This window comes from Callorhinus ursinus, unplaced genomic scaffold (assembly GCF_003265705.2).
Source record: "Callorhinus ursinus isolate GAN/ISIS: 27379988/994484 unplaced genomic scaffold, GSC_fseal_2.0 scaffold2413, whole genome shotgun sequence".
Taxonomy (NCBI): domain Eukaryota; kingdom Metazoa; phylum Chordata; class Mammalia; order Carnivora; family Otariidae; genus Callorhinus; species Callorhinus ursinus.
Window position 1 is genome coordinate 1 of NW_027399467.1, and position 7,738 is coordinate 7,738.

General features: G+C 48.4%; 1 long non-coding RNA gene across 4 annotated transcripts; it reads left to right on the forward strand.

Annotated features, from left to right (window-relative positions):
- The first annotated feature begins 6 nt into the window (after nt 1–6).
- On the forward strand, nt 7–7,738 carry LOC112818797 (uncharacterized). Of its 4 annotated transcripts, none has more exons than XR_003206689.2 (3): nt 7–4,826; nt 5,540–5,728; nt 6,014–7,738. It is a non-coding gene; the product is annotated as an uncharacterized lncRNA (long non-coding RNA). The 4 variants fall into 4 exon arrangements; XR_012377492.1 differs by having other exon boundaries at nt 7–1,677; nt 4,753–5,728; XR_003206688.2 differs by having other exon boundaries at nt 7–1,677.

Here is a 7,738-nt window from a genome sequence, read left to right on the forward strand (position 1 = left end):
AGAGATGCTGCAGGGGACGTGGGTTCCTGCTGTGCTGGGGAGCTCATCTCAGCAGAGACACTTGTGTGACATTTCTGCTTGGCTCGGGTCGAGGTCACGGTGGCAATGAGCCCCGAGGAGAAATACAGGCAAATGGGGAAGGAAACACAAGGCTTCTCATGGCCCTGCAGTGTAGGTTCTCTCTCTATCACTACCTCCATGAACTTCCCTATTTTGCTCTGGCCTTGTCCACCTCCCCCTTCTTGGGAACATCGCTGCGAGTCCCTCCTGGCTCCTCGGTGCCCCTTGTTCCTGGGACACAGCCGTCCTCCCCACCCTGGGGGGTCCCGTGTGCAAGCATCAGGGGATATTTATTTGGGCTAGAGCTCTGATTTTGTTTTTTTTTTTTAAAGACTTATTTATTTATTTTGAGAGAGTGAGAATGAGAGAGAGAGAGTACGTGAGGTGGGGGAGGGTCAGAGGGAGAAGCAGGCTCCTCGCCGAGCAGGGAGCCCGATGCGGGAGTCGATCCCGGGACTCCAGGATCATGACCTGAGCCGAAGGCAGGTGCTTAACCAACTGAGCCACCCAGGCGCCCTAGAGCTCTGATTTTGAAGGAAAGTGGATCTTCATTGAACTATTCCTGGCTCATCCTCTGCCAGCATGACCTTGGGAGGTAATGTCCTTGCTCTGAGCCCCAGTTCCCATCTGCTGCATGTCGTCCTGAACTCACCCCCCCGAGTGATTGTGGGGACTGGGTGTCGAGGTCACGGGAGGGATGGGGAGCTGTGAGTTTCCAGACCAGCGAGGACGAGCATGGGCTGAGGGTCCTGTTGCGCCGACGGTGTCCTGGGACCCGACTGTGCAGTCAGGTGGCTGGTTCGTGTGCCCACTGGAAACCTTGTCTGCTCAGAATACCAGGACTGCCACTCACAGTACGTCTGAAATATGCAGCCACAGACACACGCAAGGAAACGGGAAATGAAATTTCCAGATGCAGGTGGAACCCCAGCAGGGAACAGAGAACTAAGCTGAGTCTCCACTGGTGCCTGGGACCTCGGAGGGCTCATAGGGAGCACGTTTCCACCAGTGTGGACACAGAGGGGTTCCCCAGGGTCCTCTCATTGCAGAGGGGTCAGGGCTCCAAGAGAAGGTCGGGCTGCATCCTCAGGAGAGACAAGAAGGGCTTAGGGGTTGGGTCCCTTAACCACCAGATGTAGCTGCCTCTCCCAGGACTGGAGTCATACACTCACACAAGGAAATGAAAAGGGTTTCCCTGCAACTTGCTGTAGAGAGAGAATGGGAGAGAAGGCATTTGCAGAACTGCACGTTTTCAGGTAGTCGACTATTTTCACTCTCAGCGAGCAGATGCCAAGTGTTATAGTTCAGTTAGAACAGGAACCCAGGGGGCACCTGTGTGTCTCAGTCCCTAAGGTTCTGACTCTCGATTTCGATTTCGGCTCAGGTCATGATCTCAGGGTCGTGGGATCTAGCTCTGGGTCAAGCCTGACATCAAGCTCTGTGCGTAGCCCGGAGTCTGTTTGTCCCTCTCTCTCAGCTCCTGCCCCACTCTCTTTCTCTCTCATATACATAAATAAAATCTTAAAATAAAAAAAAAAACCGAAAAGGAACCCAGGTGTGAACAGGAACCCAGGATCGAGAAGGTGAGGTGCAGCATGAAGGACAAATGGCAAAATTGTAAGCGTTGGAAAATATCAGAGACAGACACAGCACATATACACACATATGTAGGAACAGTCACAGTCCAGGTGACCTGTGACTAGAATCCAGTCCTACCTCAAGGGAGACGGTAATGCGCACCCGTTCAGAAAAATGTAAACACACACATTAAATCGGTGTGCAATGATCTAAAACGAAACATGACATGACTTCCAAAGTGCTTGGTGTAATTAAATGAAACAATATTGTTTCCACCTTATTGAGGTATAAATGACAAATAGAAATTGGACATATTTCAGGTACATAACTGGATGTTTTGATATATGTATGTTTGTGGAGTGATCACCACAGTCAAGCTAATTAATGTACCCAGCACCTCATGCAGGGAGCATTTGTGTATGTGTGTGTGTATGTGTGTGTGCATGTTTGCGTGTGGTAGGAACACTGAAGACCTACCCTCTAAGCCAATTTGCAGCATACGATAGGTTCCAGTCAGCTCCAGTCACATTGCTGTGCAGTAGATCTCCAGAACTTACTCGTCTGCATGACTGAAACTTGATACCCCTTGACCAACATCTCCCCATGCCCCCCTTTGCCCGGCCCCGGAAACTAATACTCCACTGGGTGTCTAGGAGTTTGCTGTTTGGGATTTCACACATCAGTGAGATCGCCCCGTACTTGCCCTGCTGTGTCTTGCGTATGTCACTTCCCGTAAACGTCCTCCGGGTTCACCCAGGTTGTCGCAAATGACAGGATTTCCTTTTTCAAGGTGGAGTAGTACTCCTTTCAGATAAATACCCTATTTTCTTTATCCAGTCATCTGGAGACAGACATTTAGGTTGTTCTCATATCTTGGCTGTTGTGGTTAATGTTGCAATGAACATGGGGGTGCAGATGTCTCTTTGAGATCCCGATTTCATCTACTGAGGACATAGACTCAGGAGTGGGATTGCTGGATCCTGTGGATCCCAGGGTTGCTTTCTTTCTAACTGTTTAAGGAAACTCCATTCTGATCTTCCACAGTGGCTGCCCCAATTTACATCCCCAGCAGTCGTGCACAAAGGGTCCATTTTCTCCACACTGTTGCCAAGGCTTGTTACACCTTGTTGTTTGGAGAAGAGCTCTTCTATCAGGTGGGAGCTGGTGTCTCACTGAGGTTTTGACTTGTATTTCCCTGAAGCTGAGTGATGCTGAGCACCATTTCATACACATACCAGCCCTCTGGATGTCTTCTTCTGAGAAATGCCTGTTCAGGTCCTCTGCCCATTTTCATTTGGGTTATTCTTAGTATGAGCAGTCTTATTGCACTGAGTTGTGTGAGCTTCTTATAGATTTGAAAAGTATCCCCTATGAGATGGGTGGTTTGCAAAGATTTTCTCCCATTCTGTAAGTTGCCTTTTCACCCTGTTGATGATTCCTTGGCCAAGCAGAAGGTGTTCGGTTTGACACTCCCACTTGTCTACTTTTGCCTTTGTTGCCCATGTTTTTTGGGATCATATTCAAAAAATCATTGCCCACATTGATGTCAAGAAGCTTTCCCCGTATGTCTTCTTTCAGTAGTTTTACGGTCTCAGGTCTTACGTTTCTGTCTTCAGTCCACGTGGGTTGATTTTTGTGATATGGTGTGAGGTAAGGGTCCAATCTCAATCTTCTGCATGTGGACGTTTCGTTTTCCCAACACCATTTATCGAAGAGACTGTCCTTTGTCCTTTGTGTTCCTGGCCCCTGGTGGAAGATGAGTTCACCGAGGTTCTTTGAGAAAATTATTTTGGAATTGTCGTCTCCATTGTTTTCACGGTCAGCTAATGCAGATGTGACTTTTCCTTTGGTAGTGTTGTATTTCCCTGATTGTTGGTGTTTCTTGTAGCTTTGCTTTGGTGTCTTCACAGAAGAGGAAATGGCCACCTCTTCCAGGGTTTATGGAATATTTAAGCAAAGGACTGTCGTAGTCAGAAAGTTCTATGAGGGTCATACTAGCTGTTATCCTACATGGAAAGGAGACTTTAAATGAAATTAAGTAAGTCATCAATTAAAATAAACACAATACGTGCCCTCCTTAATACCCATCATTGGGCTAACCCATCCCCCCACCCTCCCACCCCTCTACAACCCTCACTTTGTTTCTAGGAGTCCATGGTCTCTCACGATTCGTTGCCCCCTCCGATTTCCCCCTTCTTTTTCCTTTCCTTCTCCTAATGTCCTCCGTGCTATTCCTGATGTTTCAGAAATAAGTGAAACCATATGATCATTGACTTTCTCTGCTTGACTTATTTCCCTTAGCATCATCTCCTTCAGTCCCATCCATGTGGATGTAAAAGTTGGGTATTCATCCTTTCTGATGGCTGAGTAATATTCCATTCCATACATGGACCACATCTTCTTCATCCATTCGTCTGTTGAAGGGCATCTCGGCTATTTCCACATTTTGGCTATTGCGGACATTGCTGCTATGAACATTGGGGTGTATGTGCTCCTTTATTTCACTACATCTGTATCTTTGGGGTAAATAACCAGGAGTGCAATTGCTGGGTCCTAGGGTCGCTCTATTTTTTATTTTTTTGAGGAACCTCCACACTGTTTTCTGAAGTGGCCGTACCAACTTGCATTCCCACCAACAGTATAAGAGGGCTCCTTTTTCTCCACAACCTCTCCAACATTTGTTGTTTCTTGCCTTGCCAATTTTTGACATTCTGATTGGTTTAAGGTGGTATTTCAATGTGGTTTTGATTTGAATTTCCCTGATGGCTAATGATGATGAACATTTTTTCATGTATCTGTTAGCCATTTGTATGTCTTCTTTGGAGAAGTGTCTGTTCATGTCTTCTGCCCAATTTTTGACTTGAGTATTTGGGTTTTTTTGGTGTTGAGTTTGAGAACTCCATCAAAAACTGAAGGTGTACTGTATGGTGACTGACATAATTTAAATAAAATAAAATGAACGCAATAATTATAGGCAAACCTTGAGTGTCAGCTGGTCTTCCAAGTGATGTATATGGATTGATCACACGAAATTCACACCCCCCTCCTGATTCATAAACACGCTTCCACAGGAGAGCAGGGATGCAGACATTACTGTTGCCTCTACTTTCACAGGAGCTAGAGAGGAAGAGTTTCCAGAGCGCTGATCTGGGAAATTGGGGAAGGGTCTACGGGCCCAGCATGATTGTGTGAGTGTGTGTGCACGTGCATGTGCGGGACTGTGGGTGTGTCACAGGAAACTGCCCCAGTCTGGGTGGAGGGAGGCAGAATGGCAGCTGGGGTGGGAGCGTCACATCTGGACTCGCCGGGAACAGCCCTGGGTTCAGCTGGAAGAGCAAGCAGTTGACCCCGGGGATGGCGAGGACCAGGGGTGGACTCTGGGAAGGGAAGGGGCAGATGGTGAAGGGAAGTTGCAGAGATGGGTGTGTGCGGGGTGACCTGGAGAAGCAGGTGGCCCTGGAGCACAGATCCCCGGGAAGGTGGTGAATGTGGCTGCGCGGACCAGCTGTGTCCAGGTGTGGACTGCAGGGTAGGCTGTGGGGTGGACAGGACAGGGGTGAAGGAGCCTGAGTGGTTTCTGCTGGCTGGTTGGCTGTGAGGTGTAAGAGACAGGGGTGGAGGGCAAGCTTCTCTCCTCTCCAGCCAGGCTGCCTGCCTGGAGACCCCAACAGCATCCTCCTCAGAGAAGCAGTGAACAAGGGCTGTGGGAGGGAGTGGGCTGAGGTTGTGCAGTATTCCTCTGCCCCCACGGGGAGGATGGTGGGATCCTCTTCCTGGCCCTGCTGGGCAGCTTTTCAGTGTCAGAGCAGTTCCCCTGGCTGACCTGCCCCTTCCCACAGGTAGCAGGACCTCTGGCTCCAACATCTCGGGACACACCATCTTGTTCATTCTGCCCCCTCAGAGCAGATGTCGATGCTGGGTATAGCTCTCCACTCAAACCGTAAAGATGCTATGGGGTTCAGAGGAGAGGGGTCCTCCCCAGAGCTCCTGCTTGAGGACAGTGATGCATATGGAAAATGGGCCAGGAGAGCAAGGAGTCTGCAGATCATCTCCCACTCAGGATGGTGGCACCCCAATTCGCATGTAAAGTGTAAGTACAATCAAGAGTGTTGAAGTCTCCTCCTGGTTGTGGAGTTCCCCATTTCTTCCCTATTCAAGAAATTAAACACACACACACACACACACACACACACACACACACACACATTTTATTCAAGTAGGCTCCTCACCCAACATGGGCTTGAGCTCAGGACCCCAAGATCAAGACTCACATGTGTTACCCTTTGAATCAGCCCCCTAACCCCCTGTCTCTTGAAGCCATTTTTGTCTTTTGCGTGGTGGTTTGCACATTGAGAATTGTCATGTTTTCTTACAGAGGAAACCCCTTTATCAGGCACTGTCCCTCTTTTTCTGTGATACGATTGTTTGCTGTGAAATACACCTCATCTGATATTCATGTGGCTCTTCAAGCTTTCCTGCATCTTCCCCACTGGAGACTTAGTGCTTTCCCTTCCTGTACTGCAGCTTTTGGAAGTGAGTATTTTCAGTGCCCGTCCATGTGGTGGAGCCCAAGTCCCCGCTCTGATGTCCACCTTGTGATATCATCTGATAAGTAAAGTAAACCGGGAGGGGCATTTCCTCAACTGCATGTTGGCAACAAGACGCATCATGCGTGTTCTCCTCCTGGTTTGTGCTTCTCCATCTCGTTGAAAGTATTCCAGAAATAGATGTTGGAGTGGTTAGAGATCCACGATGCAGAGCCTAGTCACCCCCAGATTGTCAATCAAAGATAGTGGGCACGCTTTCTGGAAGCTATCGAAGCAGACATCTGAACGAGACTGAGACACTTCAGCAGGATTCCCCGGCATCAGCTCACCCCTGATGCATGAGCAACATGTACTTACTATCTTATGCCCACATTTTGGGAATAGTGAACTGATGATCAGAGCAGGGGCAAGGTTCAGATGGAAATAAGTCTGGACAGGTTAGCCAGGCTCACTCTACAGAGCCTTGAATGCGTGACTCAGCAGCAAGGACCATCTCGGGAGAAAGAATTGGAGATCCACAGAGGATTTTCCAAAGCAGAGCAGTACAGTCCGTCATGGGTGTGAGAACACCCTCTCTGGGGACAGTGTGGCGGACAGTGTGTGGCTCTGCCCTGTGATTTAGATCTTAGGCTATTGGGAACTTATGCTTTCTGTTAGTGTTTTCAGACAAGAGCTGCTGAGAGAAGACCCCAGTTTTCCTTTTAAGGAACATGGTCAAAAATATGGAAGCAAAAGGGTAAGACATGAGATCTTTGTTTAATTTATGAAATATGAAGGGAAAGGGAAGATGAAAGTACATCCTCTGAAAAACGGGAAATGTGAGAGTTCAAACAGCAGACATATAGACAGATAGCTGGATGGCAGAATAAGAGTTCCTGCCATCATGCCCCAGATCGTCGAAGTGGACAACCCAAATCAGAGATGACCATGCCCAGTCTCCGTAGTGGCCCCAGGCCCACACCGATGATCTCCAACTTGGTTCGGCTTACCGGGAATGACAGGTCCTGACTCATTCGAACCAGTTTTTAATTCCTAACCACACAGCCCATGACACTGAAGTGGCTGTTCAGAGAGCCAGCTTCTTTCCTGGGACGTGGCTCCTTGTCTGATCAGACTCAGGTGAGTCTCCGCAGGTAGATAGTGATCCTGTTTGAGGCACCTCAGTGCCATCATGTGCGTAGGTGCTGTGTCAGATCCGAGGTGACGTTGGATGATGCTCAGGATAGAGTGTACACTATGGCTGTTCCATCCCACTTCAGCCCCATCTCACTAAGGTGTCTGCAGAATAGGAGCAGGTTACAGAGAGAAACCTGGTCTTTACCAGGAACAACACGTGGACCCCGAGTCGACAGACTAGCATCATGGAGAACACCACCAGTGCTCCAGATGGTGGTTTCCATCCTGAACAAAACCTTCCACGTCACCGTGTTGTTTACCACCTTAGGATGCCGTGGGATTCTTTCCCTTCCTTTATTTATAGGCTGAAATATAACTTCGCCTCCTTTAATAATATATGCTTCTTTTTTGAACTTATGTATAAAATGGAATAACTC